The sequence below is a fragment of the Balearica regulorum genome, chromosome 2 (genome assembly GCF_011004875.1).
Source record: "Balearica regulorum gibbericeps isolate bBalReg1 chromosome 2, bBalReg1.pri, whole genome shotgun sequence".
Classification (NCBI taxonomy): domain Eukaryota; kingdom Metazoa; phylum Chordata; class Aves; order Gruiformes; family Gruidae; genus Balearica; species Balearica regulorum.
Genome location: NC_046185.1, coordinates 76,575,293 through 76,592,199, shown reverse-complemented (window position 1 = coordinate 76,592,199; position 16,907 = coordinate 76,575,293). Strand labels below are relative to the sequence as shown.

Sequence of the window (16,907 nt, the reverse complement as noted above, 5' to 3'; positions counted from 1 at the left end):
GTGTACACGAGACACCTTTCTACTCAGTCATGAACATTTATAGTGAACAGCCATGATGGCCCAAGGAAAGAGACCCAAACGCTCTGACAAAAATGACATCATCTTTTGGTAGCAGTGGGCTCTTAGTATGGCCCACATCTTTTTAGAAATTAAGACCTGCTTCTCTTCCAGGGGAAAAGTTTCTTTACCTATTCACATCGCAGATTTTTCTCAACAGAAATTTGTATTTCAGCACACTAAGAACAGAAAAAGTGACTTGTATCACTGATGGCTACGCTGATGGCTAGCCCTGAAGCGCTACCAAGAGCTGCCAAATTGACCTAATAGGCTACTTCACATATCTACAGAAATGTCACCCTAGCTCATCTGAACTTTAAATGAGACAGACATGGGGAACAAACCTTATAAGGAAGAGTTGGACATGAAGGGCCCCAGAAGTTCTCAGAGCCAAATACAAGAAAGACTAAAAGTCAGGCTGTTACAACACAGGAGTCTTTCATTCACTTGCTTTTCAAAGTTGCCCATTTTCCAAACACCCATGAGACCTTCTCCCACTGCTGGGAAGAGGAGTTGAACAACTAAACCAGGATACGTTTACCAAAATTAGCTAAGGGTAAGACTAGCACAGCATCTTGCAATGCCATTCTCCTACCAAAGACTATCAGCAGTACTGTTTTCTAAAGGACACTGGGGGACAGCAGCGCGAGGAAAGTTACTGGACCACAACTCAACCAAGTGTTGCAAATGCCATCACACACCTGAACTCATCCTGTCATACACAGCATCAGCTGCAAGATTCTTTGCAATGCTCCCCTGACTTTCCATATGTTAACAATGTAATCCACCTTTGCTAGCAAAGAACTCCAGAGATTTTTCCTTTTACCATCAGCTCTAGAACAAAAAATGCATGCTGAATGCAAAACAAGCTTGAGCACGCATAAGAGATGCCAGCAACCCAAACAGTGTTTGCTCTGCCCTCCTACAGCTTGTGTTTTAGCCCCCTTCTTCAATTCTCCTGAAGCCTTTTAGAAAAAAAAGTCCCCAATGCCTCTTCTGAAACCTTTCACATGTTAAAAGTCATGACTCTGTGTAATGTTATAATAGCCTACCAGTAAAGAACATCAAAAGCTATTAGTTCTTGAAAATCATGTATAATCTGTGACATTCTATTTTGATCATTTCTAGAGCATAATAATGGGATATTATGATTGCTTTACGCTTAGAGGGCCTTCATTAAGAACCATCATTTAAAAACAAAAACTAAAGCTAGGTGCCCAGCAGCCAGGGAAGAAAAAACAAAAAAAAGGAAACTTTCAACCTCAACTTTTTAGTCTTCAGGATTCCTAGAATGAAACATTTAATCACAGTAGAAAACAAAAGAGAGACTTAAAAGTTGGTGAGCTCTTTCCTAAAGTGTTAAAAATGCATGCATTTCTGTGTCTAGATTACAGATGCTGATGGCAAATCTGACTCTAACGTAAGATTTAGCAGCAAGTAGCACTTTGTCCTCACAATTGTGCTGCACTGATACTTTTCTCTTGGAAATTGTTTTGTTTACTACACTCCTTGCTGTGACCAAGTACAGTAACTGGAACATCACAGTTAGAGCTGGACAGGGAAAACAAAAGCAATCTGACCCACTGAGAAAGCGTCTGCCAGCACTCGAGCCATTGTTCTGCAGAATATCAAGGCTTGAATTCTGACATAATCCCCTGACATCTCGGGTGATGTCAGCACGAGCAGCTATTAGAATGAAGAATGATCACCCACAAGACATTAATTTGGGAAGAATCAATGGCCTTGTAAAACATATTTCTCCCTTAACATTCTCCTAAATGGACTTTAATACCTTTGAGCCAGAAGGGAAAGCAAGCCTTTTAAGAAAGGCTTGGCACTAGACAAAAATATGACAAGCTTCTGAATTTTTAGCTTTTCCAGCTCCTTGAAGTTTAATTCCACACTTGTGCTTTGATATAATAAAAGCTCCTCATTCCTTTCCAAGGATGCTCAGAGCTTTAACAGTACACTAAGCAAGACCAACCTACAGATTTTACCTTCCCCCAGTCCTACTCACCCCCTCTCCAAATTCCCATTTAAGAAGAGAGAACATCCTCCTATCTGAATTTGTACCTAGTAGTTTGGCAAAGATGAACATCATGGGGAAAAGGAAAGAAGAAGGGGGGGGGGGGGGGAGGAACACAAGGAAAAAAAGAAAAATCACTTCCCTATTTTTATTTCAGCTCTTGAAAGCCTCTGGTCTGATCCTTTCCAATATATAACTATCCTGTCCTACCATCTTCCATTAAAATCAAGACCAGGAAAATTTTCTATTTCCTTTTCTAAAGGATCTAAATACCTGCTGCTAGTGAGTTTTGAAATCTAAAGCACTCCAAAAACATATGAACCATGCAGAAACAGAAAGCCTAGTTGCAACTCCCTGACCATGAGTACGTTTAAATGTCAAACCATTTTGTAACAGGAGCATCTGCCCTGAAAGAGATTTGGGTGACACTTCTAGGATTCCTTTCCTCATGGTTTCAAAACTAAAAGCAGCACCTGAAGGTAACCTAGAAATAAAGCTAACTGAAGGGAAAAAAGAGCTTCTGAAAACTTAGTTTGTGCTGTGAACCAACAACATGAGTTAGGACAGAGCAGCAGCCACTTGATCAAGTCATCAGAAAGGCAGAATTTAGATCCCAGGCATTGAAAGAAGTTTCCAAGTGTTCATCAAGTGCTAATCTCCACCATGAAAAGAGTCTACAGACTTACAGATTCTCTCTGCTTATTGATTTTCTCACCAGGGATGCATAATGGAAGAATGATACTGGTGTCATGGAGTATTATCCATCCTTACTTATGCATAGCCTTCAGCAACCACAGGCTCAGCTTCACAGCAGCCGCTCTGTTTCTCCTATGTCTCTGTTGACACAAATTCTGCAGCAGTAAGCACGAAGGGAGTGTAGAGACCATGCTCTGAAGTTTACTTTGTGAACAAATGTAGAAATCCCCACCACTGCTCAGCAGGAGAGTTCCTTCCCACTGGGATATAGGTTTATTCCAATGGGATGGCATGGCATGTCCTCTGCAGTTTGCCTGCCAGGAAAGTAATTTCCTATTTTTGTCCTTTTGAGAACTAGTAGAAGCTGTCATTGATGGAGGCTAGGAAGAATCAGAGGCTGGTTTGCTAGTGGTTTAACCAAACATGTGTTTACAATTACCCCATTCATCATGACCTGCCTGTGTAAAACTGTCTTTTTGGAATTTGCCCATGTTCCTTGGGTTTGGCCTCCAAAAAGAGCTGAAACAGACTTGCTAAGAAATACATTGTTTGAATAGTACTGCTGGAGAAACAGGACTGTCCAATAGTTAATACTATAATCATTAATGGAACCGTTGGGCATTAAGATCAACATAGCTGCTCAACTTGTTGCTGTTGGCCTAAGGATGACAACTTAGCAGCAGGAGGGTAAGATAATGGAAAAACCTCTTGCAGTCTTCCCCTGGAGTCCAACAAAAGAGTACAACAGAAACAGGACACCACATTTATTTCTCTTTCTTTACAGTATCTGCCCACAAGAAGAGAATGCGGAGATGGTCACAGTGTTCCCAGCTAACTTGTCCAGGGCACTCATCACGTCTGCACCCAAGGACCATGACTATCACCACAGTCCCAAAGCTCTTTTAAGAAATACACTGCACCGTATAATTAAGACTTGCAACTCCCCTCTCCCCGATACTTACTTCGGGAAGGAATAAGTAGAGTCTGTCCTACCTTCATGTGGTAAAGAGGAAATTTCTCACTGCTGATCCTTTCTCCAAGAAGAGGTCAAACTATTCTAGTAAACAAGACTTATCCCATCATACCTGAAACAGCATAATCTCAAAGTCAGCAGTCTTCAAAGCTGCAAGAGCTCCAAGACAGACATGTTTCACCTCTCTCAGTATCAATGAGATAATCTAGACGCATGGCATGAAAGTCTATGACAGATCTAGTCTAGCAATCTACAAGCTTCATACAACCTGTAATTTTACTTTTTATAAAGAGAACTACACATTTTCCTCTACCATTTTCCTCTCTCCAAAGTTATCATTTGATACCCAAAGATATAAAGACTTACAAAAAATGACATCAAAGGTTTCCGAAAGGCTTTGGGAAGGAAAAGATCCCTCACACTAACTTACAGTATTAGTCACATGCTGTACTATCCATGCTGCTGGAGAAGGTCTCCTACTCTGAAAAGATCACTCACTTAGAACAACCAATCTTCACGATGGCCAGCTTTTGCTGTAGCCATTCAGGAGTGGCAACCTACATCACCCCATGGGTTAACTAATTGGGATGCAATTAGCAGGTTTCATTAAAAACTCTCTTGGCTTGTAAATGAGCATTAATGTTGGGTTTTGAAGAACCCCCATGATTCATCCTGTCTATATTTTTGTTCAATCCACACTTGAGTCTCTGGTCCTTTCCACTATGGGTAGTTTGCCTGCAAAAACTCAAGCAGCCACATAGCCATCGCCACCTTCTCCTAACAGAGAATGACTCACCCAGGGCTCAAAATGTCACACTTTCATGAATGTCTTCCAACACTCATGACGTTTTCAAGTTCATTCACAACACTGGCTCTTCACCATTAAACAGAAATCACTGGTCTCTTCTGTTACAGAGTCCATGAAAGACAGAACTGTTCACAAGGTCACTACTCTAAAGCAGGGCTTGAACTTGGCAATGCCTTCAGTCCTGACAGCTGTGGACATTTGCCCTGCGTGAACTGATCCATCTGCAACCTACGAAAGACCCTAGGAAAGCAAAGAGGTAGATGAGTTTTCAGGCAATGGATGCACATCAATGTGAATATCTCTTAGAATGAGAGTTTCACGATAACTTGGCACTGATAGTGACCAGCTTCATGAATCCTTCAATCTTCAGTGCTCCTATGCACATCAAAAGTCCAAAAGCTGCTAGAAACCACAAACACTACCACTTTCAGATGAAAGTACCTGTATGAAAAAAAAGTAGTGCCTGTGTCTCTCTCACATCAAGTATCTGCTGAAGAGACAGTACCCAGGGGAATAAAGCATGCCGGCAAAGGGATTGCAGAGTATATCCAACCAGATCTCAAAGTCAGGCTATTCTGTTTCATCACTGAAGAGATTAACAGTTTGTTTGTAGACAGTATGCCTCACACTGACCAACAATTTTCTTTTATGCTGTACTCATAGTGGAATCTGGCTTCCTTGTATAGTCCTCTCCACATCAACAACACAACAGAGGAGCCATACCGAGCTAATGGGAAACCTGCTGTCCAAAAAGATCATCCAATTCAACAGATGGCATGGGAATACGAAAGACCTGGCACAGGACTAGCTCAGAAGTGCACAGCTCAACAAGTATAAAGAAAAGTCAACGAGGTGACATCTGTTTACTTGATAAGATTAGATTTCATAACAACCACTGGTTTGGGAGAAAAAGTGATGGGAAACACGACTACTTTGCCACATCCAAGTTTAGGTTGCAAAATGCTCTCCTGACCAGTAGGCAGTGCAAGGATAGCAAACCTGTAAATAAAATTCAACGCTTATAAAAGGATTCCTTGGCAACCTCCTAATTCCTAAAAAAACTGTGGAGTTTCACCTTTTAGGAAAAGGATCTCCCTTCCTAAATTTCCCTAGGTGAAGAGTTGCAACTGGTATATATTGGATATGCCCAGGAGCAGGTCCAGTTTCCAAGAAAAACAATCCTAACTTCTTAACCTGCTTTCCTACAGAAGGAGGCTTATGCAACTACACTGTAGCCAAGCCATTTGGCAAATTTCGTGCAAGCCTGACAGAGGCAGAGGTCTCAAGAGTTATCTTCCTTGTTTGTGTCAACAGCGGGCCAGGTGGGCACATGCAAGAAAAGCTGCACTGGGAACCAGCATCAATATCCTTGCAGTTGGAACAAACCCAAACAAAACCAGGGTTCTTTAGTCTTAGTTTGGACAGAGATGCTGGCTTAAAATGAAGAAAAGCATTTCCCCTCAACCCCACTAATAAAGTTCACATAGAGGTTTAGCCAGCATAAACTGGTAAGGTTTTTGCGCCACAGTGTTTGCTGTAAACAGTGAGATTTTTACCTGAGCAGATACTTAAGTGCATCCTAAAAATGCATACCACTGGTCATCAAAAGGCACCTCCTTCATCTCTTCCCTCTCCCCAGCTTCCAGGTCTCTGAAGAAGCACCAAGTACACTTCCCCCCTCACACACTTCCCGAGCTTAGCTAGTCTAAAAAGTTTTGCCTAGAAATCTGGCCTCATTTAGCATCATCACCATAAACCTCCATAACCGCATGTACGAGGGCATGGCAGAAGGGAAGAAAGGAGCGACAGCACGGTCCCGCCCGGCGTGACACTGCCTGGGAGCCCCCTGGCCAGCCCACTGCCACCGCTACCCGCACCCAGGGAAGCTGCCGGTGCCTCACAGTCTAGAGGGACATCTGTTAGTTCGGTGCTGTCAGAAAACAAACTCCCAGCGCAACACTCCCATGCTGCTGGCAGAAGTGGCGCATGACCCAGCTATGCCTCTCCTCTGCCAGCTGGGAACTCCCCGTCTTGGAAGGATCCCTTCGCCAGAGAGATCCAAATACTTTTCGCCCATTTACACCCCAAGCGCGGCTGAGAACACAACCAAGGATTTCTAAAAAACCTTTGTGACAATTCTTGCTGAAGTCATTTAAGCGCTCACAAGACAGACGGCTGCAAATATTTGTTTTATTCACAGAACTCATGGTATATGCTTAAGCAGAACTCAAATGCAGAGATTCATTTTGCACTTAGGCAGTGCTTTTGGACTACATAATAAAAAACACAGGAATACACTGCTCAAGTCCAGGTGTGGCTGTATCTGAGGACGTAAGCCAACTCACACAGTGGTAAGGGAGGGGATATTTTGATTAACAAAACCAGGGAAAACCATGGAAGTACCACAAGATCTTTAACAGGGCAAACAAGACCTACTTTAAGAACAAATAAAGTCCAAGTGAAGAAAATAAATCAGAGCGTAACATGGTAAAATGATCACTGGAGGCAAGCGTCAGGGTCTGCTGCTCCATCAGTTTACCGTTTGCAATAAGGCTACTAAACATTGCTCTTCAGGCTTTGTTGTTTGCTCTATGTTGTGCTGAATTTTAAAGAGTTCTGCCTTGCAGAAAGAAAACCCCAACAGCCTTGATATTAGCATATAACTGTACGAAGATATGGCTCTGGAACAGCTCTCCCTCTTCTGCTCCACTGTGAGGTAAGCCCTCCAGAACGACCAGCGCTGCATGGCAAGAGCATCCTACTGAGCCCCTGCACCCTTCCCCAGCCCCAAAACAATCACAAAGCACAGCCAGAGCTGCCATTTAAACTTTCAAGCATATTTCCTTTTTCCATGCAGGTTTTCTAATCTCTATGCATTTGCGGTGGGTTTTTTTTTTAACCTGTCCTCATAACTCACTCCTTTTAATCCTAGGATTACCCTTGTTGCCCTTCTCCGTACCTTTTCTAGAGCTTTAAGTACAACTAGTCTCTAGACACAGGAATAGATCCAGTTGGAGTGTTAACGCATCATCGCTACATGTCCTACAAAGTCTTTGTTAAAATGAGTAATTGCTCAGCACCTTTATGAGGCAACACAATTTCAACTGTCCCTCAGAAATATAATTTGAGGTGGTAGCTACCCACGTCCCTCCTATCCCCCTCTCACTTCCCCCTCCAACCCTGAATTCATTCTTCTTTAGTGAAGGGAAAAGCAAACCACGTTCTTAGGGACTGTTTTAGAAAACCTGATCAATGCTGTTTTGACATACCAGCAACACATGTTCCCGTTTCAACAAATGGGAACATTTCAGGCAGACCACCACTTCAGATGGAGTGGGGCTCCGGGCTGCTGAATCAGCACTTTCCATCCTGCTGGCAATACAGAGTTATGCGACGCTTCAAAGGAAAACGGGGGGAAGGGGGGGTGGCTCTTAAGCAACAGAAGCGGGCAAGAGGATTTTGCAGTTCATCTGCCAAACCAATTAACTGCAAACTGTTCTTATAAAGATGCCACAGTTTGAGTGCAGTACCACAGTTACACAATGAGAGAACCATGCGTGCGCGGCTCTTCCCGACGGGGAGCAAAGGCAGGAGAAACCGAGTACTCCCCCGATTTCGGGTCTCCTGGGCTAGCGAGGGGCTCTCCGGCACGGTCGGGGGAGGAGGAGGAGGCGGCGCGCAGGGCTGCTCTCCCGCACACGGCTCCTCTCCCGCACACGGCTCCTCTCCCGCACACGGCTCCTCTCCCGCACACGGCTTCCCGGCTGCCGCCGCAGATCCGCACAGCGGATGAGCAGGAAGGTGGCAGCACTCCGGGGTGGCATTTCTGCAAACTGCCCATCCGCCAGCCCTCCCGCAAACACGAAACGGCGAGGGGGGGAGACACTGGGGGGGGGGGGGGGGGGGGGGGACGGGGACGGGGGACGGACGGGGGACTTTCGGCAGCACCGCCAGCAGTTGGCGGGGCAGGTCTTCACCCACTTCCAGCGCAGAGCGACGGGAAAGCCCGGCTCCCGGCACCGCTGGGGAGAAGCACGGGGCAGGCGAGCACACGAAACGCAGCAAGAAAGCCCCGAGCCGGGGGAAAGGGCCGCTCCCCCGAGCCCGAGCAGCCGCCGGCCGCCCGGTCCCAGGGGCTCCCTGCCGGGCGGCGGGAGGTGTGCGGGGGGCGCTCCCCGCGGGCACGGGGGACTCGCCGGCGGCCCCAGGAAAAGGAAGTTTGCTTTCCTCCTCCTCCTCCCACCGGCCTCCAGCACCGAGGAGCCGGCAAGCCCCTACACACACTCCGGCCTCCCCTCGGTGTGGCTCCCTAAGGGCAGCCGCCGCCCCCCGCCCTGCGCGCCCCGCACCGCCCCCCAGTCCCTTACCTGCTGGGCGGCCGGCCGGCCGGCACCCTCCCTGCCTGGCGCCGCGCACCCGCCAAGTTTCGGGCGGGCGCAGGGGGTCGGGGGAAGGGTCGTGCGCGGCGGCGGGGACGGGAGCGCGGGTGGGGATGGGGGGGGTCCTCCGGGCGGCGGGGTGGAGGGGGCACGGGCGGGGAAGAACAAGCTTTGGGAGCCACGCGCTTCAAAACCAACAAAAAATTAAAATAAAAAAATAAAATTAAAAAATGCAATTAAAAAAGCGAACAAAAAAAAAGGGGGAGGCAAAACACACCCAACGCGCAGGGAGACGTTCGCGCCTCCGCAAGGCGACCCCGAGCTGCGGGAGGGATCTGCGGAAAAAACTTCTGCCTGCCCGCCCGCGGCGCCGCCGCTGCTGCTGCTGCTGCTGCCGGTGCTAACGGCGCCCCGCCGCCACCGCGCTCTCGCCCCGCGCCCAGCTGACTCCCGGCAGCGCCCCGCCCCGCCCCGCTCCCGCCCCCGCCGCACGCAGCCGCAGCCCCGGCCCGCGCCCCGCCGCCGCCGCCGCCCCGCCGAAGGCAGGGGGCGGCCGGGAGCCCCGGCGGTGGCTGGCGGCTGGGCTGCGGCGCCCCTCCCGGGGAGAGGGGCACCGAGGGCGGCAGGTTAGGAGGCTGTTAGAGGGCTTCCTGCCCCCTAACAAATGCTCACCCACAGGTAGCGGCGGCACGTGCTTTTGTTGGGGGGGGGGAGCAGGACTTTTTTTTTTTTCTTTAAAATAAAGCCAGCAGAGCAGCCAGGGGCATCTCCAAACACGAGACATTCGTACGCGGATTTTTTCATTAACCTCATCTGCCCACCCTGTTCTCCCATTTCCCCCCTCCCAGCAATTAGCCAGGGCGGGAAGGTGCCCAGCTCTCCTCCCTGCGCTCCCGGTGGCAGCGAGCAGGCGCTCGGCGTGCACCGGCGGTAAGGTGGACTATTCAGAGAGCTCTTCTGTATTGCAAAACGCCCTTATCTGCCTGGATCCTCACGCTGCCACCAGCACTCCTACAGACGGCTGCTTCTAACTTCTGCGCAGTGGGACCTTTGGTATTTCACTCTGGATCACCAGAGCTCTACTGTAGCTCCAAGCAATCCTGTTTGCAAGTAGCTTGCAAATAACTTGGACTGGGAAAAAGCTCTTTTAGGAGAAGTGAAGCTGCATGCTTCCCTAAGAGCTACTGTTTTAAAGCTCATAGACTTCAACGCAAGCCGCTGGGCTCTGGGAGGAGAGGAATATTCTGTTTGCCAGATACAAAAACACATCTCGTAAGAAGTGGTCAGCACTATAAAAGGAAATCAAGTCCAAGGAGAAGCGGGAGAAGTCTCTGGGCTTTTCCTCCTGAGACAGATGCGTGTACGCTAATGGCAGCGTTGCGGCTGAGCATCCACGCTGAACGTATTTTGAAATGTAACGTGATACCTTCCTCGCTCTTGCTCTTTCTTCCTCCGTGGCTCTTCTTTACTGTATTTAAAGGAATGTTTTTGTTATCAGCCCGCCCTCTAGTCCCCGCGTTTCCAGCCCTGCTCTGATCTCACTCTGTTCTCACCACTTGCTCTCCCCGTTTGACTCCTCAAATAATCTCTCCGGTTTCCTCGTGTGTGTCACCTCAGCCTCTCAGAGGCACGTGCCACTCTGCTGCCCGCTCGCTCCTCACCCTCCTCACGCCGACAGCCTCTCCCCGGGACCGCGTTTCCCTCGGCCTTCGCCCCTTGATGCAGTGCTCGGCGTTGCTCTTCAGCCTGTCAGCACCGCTAGCGCCCATCCTGTCCTGTCCCAGCCCAGCCTGGCCCTGTGGGAGCTTGTTCCATGTGCCCCCAGTTCACCCCGCTCTTGCCACTGCTGGGCCGGTCTGCCCTGCCTTTCTGCGAGACTTCATTCACCCCGACGGTGCATTTTGGGGGTCCAGCCTCAGAGTGCCGGTACCTCACCGGAGCTGAAGGTACCTCCTCTGTGCTGCTAGCAGAAGGCTCCTGTCCAGGTTTCTGTCTAGTGAAAAGGTGAGGGTAGGTGGTATCAGATTTCTGCTTCAGATTACTCCGGAGGTGAGGAGCTACCTCCTACCTGCCGGATCCCAGGACCAGCATGGCTGGCAATACAGCCCCACGTGCTTACATAAGAAACTTTCTGTACATATAGATCATAGAACGAATGAACAGCCCAGGTTGGGAGGGACTTCCAAAAATCATCTGGTCCAACCTTCCATGGGAAAGGGAGCCTAGATGAGGTTATCTGGCACCCTGTTCAATCACATCTTGAAAACCTCCAGCAATGGGGACTCCACCACATTCCTGGGGATGTTATTCCAGTGGATGATTGTTCTCACTGTAAAAAATTTATTTCTTATATCAAGATGAAACTTCTCCCAGTGTAATTTGTACCCATTCCCCCTTGTCTGCTCCCTGTGTCTCCTTATGAAGAAAGACCCTCCTTCCTCTTTGTAGCCACACATACACTTGTACAATTTGAGCAGGGTTTGTGCAGTAGATGTCCGGTTCTTGCCTCTTTTGCAGAAACCGCTACTGTGGGCTTCAACACATGCCTCTTCTACATACTGTTTAATGCTATTTGCCCCAGCACATTCTTTAGCTGCACAATGAAATGGTTATACTTTGTAATCTGTAGTATTTCCACCCTAGAATATCAATTTACAGCCCGGCATTACAGGATGTCCTCAAAAAGCGAGAAGTGAAAGGAGAGAAGTTATGTAACTGGGCCGGTGCTGCAGAGCCAGCCAGCCATCGGCAGGATTGCACTGCAGGGATTCCCACCTTCCAAAATGTCCCCCTTCTGCCCCAAAAGTCCTCATCCCTCAACCTCAAAGGCACTTTGCCCATTTAACCTTAAAACCGGAGACCACCCTTACGACCGCGATGCACTGCATCCGAGGCTGAAGGGAAACTGGAGGGATAAAGCCCAGGTATTTTTGAACCATCGCGCAGGCAGCTACCTGGCTGTCTTCCAGCATGCTCTTTCTTTAAGTATGCTCACTGTTTCTCTATATAAGACTGCTGATCCATCAGTTAATCATATTGAGTAAGTACCTAAAATTAACTTTTAAATTATTAATGCATGAGAACATATCCGTTTGCCATGTACATTATTTTAAAGGATTACAGTGTGTACACTGAGTGCCATTAATGTTACATTTTGAAGACAGTAAATTGACTTGTATGGAAATCAGAAGAGTTGATGGATTCCTCTACAAATGCCTTTGACAATGATAAAATGTTCAATTGGATTATTATTAAGCAAATTTCTTTCTAATACATACAGAAATAAGAGACTGCCCAAGGTTTAAGAGTATCATATTTTTCATTTTGTGGTAGGTTAAAAAGAAGTAGATACACATGAGTATTGAAAATACTCCTCTGACAAATAAAAACACTAGGAAAGATATGTTTAGTTTCCTAGACTACAGCTGTGTCATTCAAGACAAAACTGTACTGTCATATAATTGTTTATCCAAAATAGCACCATTAAAACTGGTAAATGTAGCAGTAGTGATGCATCCTTTCAGTGGTAGTGAAGGACATATTTATGATAGCCATCTTCTTTTCCCTTAACTAACGAATCTCTGAAAAAACCCTACACTATGCCATATCATGAAAATAACAGCCTAAAATGCCAATATTTTTTTCTAAGAAAAAAACATTTGTCGTTTTCTGCAAGAAAAGCCGCAAGAAATAATGATGCCAATAACATTCTGTGACTGCGTAAACAGTATTCCTGCTCAAGGACAGTCCAAAAAGTAAAAAGGCAAAGATCAGCGCAGAAGCCTCGGTGTCTTCAGGAGGTCTGTGCACCCTGAGGCAATTGCGCTCAGGGCAAGTTTGTCCCAACTCCCTGTTTTCTTCTTTTTTTGCAGTGGTTAAGGTACAGGTTAAAGACCAATTCCAGTGACCTCTGATGGAAAAACTGATGAGACCCCCTCATCCATGCTTGGGGGCATCGAGGGCGCTGGGGGAGATGAGGACGGGGCGCGCCATCCCGTCCTAGCTGGAGAGGGTCTTGCTACCGAGCTCAGAGCCTGCGGTACGACTGGGCTCAGGATGTCATTTTATTCTTCAATTTACTACTCTCAAAATATCAGGAAAGTCCAGGAAATGCCCTCCTTGCTGTTTTCACTCCTCAGAAAACTTACATTAACAGAAGTTTCTCATGTGTTAACGCTTCAGAAACAGGTCCAAACTACAAGCAGAATATAGGCATTCTCTGTCTATTTAGCGCTGCATTTAAGACTCGGGACCTAATAATAAATGACAGTTAGAGTTCAAGTACAGTGGACTTGGTTTGCTTTCCACTGAGACTTGAACTCTGCAGGGTGACTTTCCTTTTTGGAACTTATCCAAAGGACACTAAGCTCTATAATTCAGTTAGCTCCAAAAGAGAAAAAGGTCATTTTAAAGTTTTATTGAATTGACTAATGAAAACTGTCTGGTAGATATGATGTTTTCTTTAGAAACATTCTTAGATTTCATATATATTCTGAGAACGGGCATAATTTTCTTTTCTATTACGTTGATTTAGGAAATGAAAATCCAATAGCAGAAGATCTGAAGAGGAGAGATCAGAATCTGGCCACTGCTTTCATTCTCAAAGGCACTTTCATGAAATCATTATGTGAAAGTCGGCATTGAGCATCATCTTAACTAGTATGAATGCACTGATAAAAGACTTCAGCGATCAAAAAAGGGTCAACATGGTCATTATTACCTAGTAGGTATATAGGCAAAAATGCTGACCAACCTTTGAAATGCTAATGAGTTTCTTTTGTCATGGACAAGGCTTTTCACCTTAAATAGACAGGAAGTCTTCTAACACATTGGAATTTTAATAAGGCTTAATCTGGAACAAAACCAACTTAAAATTAATATTTCTGTTGCTTTTCCTATAGAATAGGCAAATATTTTTAAAAGCTATCGAGAAAAATATAAAAAGTCTTTTAAATGTTAAAATAGAGGGGGGGAACATTCTCCTTCCTTTCCATCTACATCCTTCTTTTCCATTATACTTATTTTATCACTGTGTGGTGGAGATGGAAAGCTGAAAAGGAAAAGAAAGCGCTAAGGAAGAGACTAAACATGTTTGTAAAAACATTCACTAAATATAGCTGTATGAGCTAAAGGATACAGATTGTATTTCAATGATGTTCACCAAAAGACTGACATTTTCAAAACTTTACATGTTTTCCCCAGTATTTGCTCGATTCTGTTTTTTACCTGACCCAGCAGAAACTCTATCAAATACATTAATTTTAGAAGTGTAGGTAGTTATCTTTTGCCCAGCTGTTACTGAGAGGATTTCTTAGCATTAGCTGAGTATAGAAAAGACTTTTTCTATAGTCGGTCTCTAAAAGAGTAGCGACAGAAAATGAAGAGCTATGGCATGACCATAACTGAATAAACTCACTGTGTTCATAGACTACATTGTGGAGATCTACTTTTTGTTGCTAGGTAAGTTATATCTCTATTTACAGCTTTTTCAAAAGGCTGAATAGTCAGGGACATTTTGTAATTTGAGATGGAGTCCTAAGCTCCAGTGAGAGAGATGTGCTCTTTCTGGGCTGTACAAAATAGAGCAGTTACACAAGGTGGTAGAGAGGAGAAGGGAATTTTAAGAGATACCGATCATCCAAACAGAAACGGCATTAAAAACACAAATACATTCAGCCCACCCTTCTACAAAACCACATCTGCTCCCAGTGATAGCTCCACAATTAACACATTGACTGATTCAACATTAATAACTGTAAATTGCTGTATTCTCTCAGTTCCAATAAAGTGATAAAGAAAATGGGTACTTTTGGACATTAAAGATGTTAAGTGAAATGACATGTTAAGTGTTTTGCTTTTTCCGAATCAAAGTCAGCTGCTTTCCAGATGCATAATAAGTTTTCAACTAGGATGCCAGATAACAGTAGATGGGAAGAAAAATTCAAAATTATACTGCAATAAAAGGAGATTCAGTTCAAGATATACTATATATTCTCATTTTTGACATGAGAAATCGGGATTTATTCAAAACATGTAGTGCTCATTCACAGCTTTGCCACAGAGGAGGAGAGAACGCAACGAGAACTGTGACTCAGAATGAAATCCAGCCGCACTACAGTCAGTGGCAAAACTCTGAGGGAGCTTAGCGTGACCGTGATTTCATCTCGAGTCTTTTCTTGGTTCTGGGTGGGGGGAGGGGGCTAAAGTAAGAATGAAGACAAAAAGAAAATCTTCAATGCCATGACTTGCGCTGCATGCTGAAGCTTTTAGGAGCGTATTTTCACCACTGCTGTAGCAGGACCATCAAATTAATGCCATCTGAAAACCAGAAACATTTCAGCGATGTAAACAAGGAGGGATTGCGTAGAAGTAGATTTTACCAAGCTAAAGAGAAGAGACACAGCAATCCAGCTGTGCTGGACCCAAACCAGATCTTCCCTCGGTTTGTGCACTGAGCTGTGTGCAGATCCCAGCATCCTCTGAATTAAAATGCGCCTCTGTACAGCTCAGCCTTGCAAGGTGTCAGCGTGCCTTTTGTTGCCTTGTCGGGTAGGGGTGCAGCGCTGAGGCACGCGTTAGGCGGGTTCTCCCTGTGCCCTGTGGACACCGCCACTCACTACAGCAGCCAGTTCACGTATCACTCCACTCTCCAGTGCAGGCTTTCCTGCTGCAGGAATTACCAAAAAAAAATCCCCAAACCAAAACAAATGTACACCGCATTATCATATAAATTAATCCCATGTCATAAACTTGTAATCTCTTACAACTCTCCTTAGCCAATAAGGCAAACTTTTCTCACAAATCATCTGACAGGAGGAGATTCTCCTGCTCCATCCATAGCGAACAGTGGGTAGGCTGCTTACACAAAGGATTGAGAACTTTCATTAAAACACAAGTGGTGTCTGCAGTAAATTTAAAATTATGTTTTCTACAAGTCTTGCCTATGGATTTGACTATAAGAGAGGAGTAAGAAGTCATTCTCCTGTTTAAATGATTCTCTTCTGTATGGAAAAAATATTTAATCGGCCAAGGAGAGAGTGCAAGAACGACCCCGAGGCTTAGCAGTTAGCACACCCTCTAGGACAGAAGAGACCTGAGTTTCAATCTCCAATTTAAGAAAGGTTTACTACGTCCTGTTTTAACTGTTTGTACTTCTGCGCTTTTCAGTTAATGATTTAATGCAAAGCTATTTTAAAAGGACAGACTGAAAGAGCCTTATGCCAGCATATCACCCAGCCTGGTGAGATGGTCAATTTCTTTGGAAGAGTATCTCACTTCAAGCGAAGAAGAGATTTTAAACTATGTTTTCTCCACATAGTATTATGGCTCATCTAATCTAATCGTAAGAAGAAAAAGGCTAGATCCATCATCTTTTCCCAATGTCTGTACTAGGCTGAATCTGGTAGGTGTGCTCAGAGAATGCCTCAGTCAGCAGAGGCCACATTCCTAACTTGCAAATCCTGATGGGACTTGCACTTCAGATTGTCTGGCCAGAAATAGGCATTTACTGTATCTCAATTACAGAGAAAAACTTGGAGGACAAATTGTTCCTTGTGATATGCATCCTTTGTTAAGAGGGCAATCTTTCAAAACAGAAAGGACTGCAGTTGCTATCCTGACAAAACGCAGATCTCCTCTCAAACTATGAAGGCTGTTCTTTGTCAAAGGACACCCCTTCCTTGATTGTCAGATGTATGCAAATAGTCTGCATATATTCTTAGTGTGATTTCTAACATCCTTGAGAAGTAAATTTTGGGGGACTGTTCATTTGGCTATCAAAGAACGTAATTAAAGTTGTTAAGGTGAAGTTGCCCCTAATCATTTTCTTCTGATGCTTTATCAGATGCGAAGTAGAAAACCAAAGCCATGGTACAAACTAGTAGCCCAGGCGTTCATCTTCAGCAGCACTGTAGGTCCAAGAAGGATGACAGGCAAAGTCTGAGGGAGCCTCGCAGGAGCTACTGTAGC

At 45.5% G+C, this 16,907-nt stretch overlaps 1 protein-coding gene across 4 annotated transcripts in view; it reads right to left on the bottom strand.

Moving 5' to 3' along the window:
* GRB10 (growth factor receptor bound protein 10) overlaps positions 1-9,393 on the bottom strand; it is a 149,690-nt gene extending 140,297 nt beyond the window's left edge. The window contains exon 1 of one of the 4 annotated variants that reach the window (XM_075744748.1): positions 8,928-9,393. The gene's annotated coding sequence lies outside the window, so the exon portion shown is untranslated. The remainder of the gene's footprint in view (positions 1-8,927) is intronic. The other 3 variants (XM_075744747.1, XM_075744745.1, XM_075744746.1) reach the window with 3 other exon arrangements.
* Positions 9,394-16,907: the final 7,514 nt, after the last annotated feature.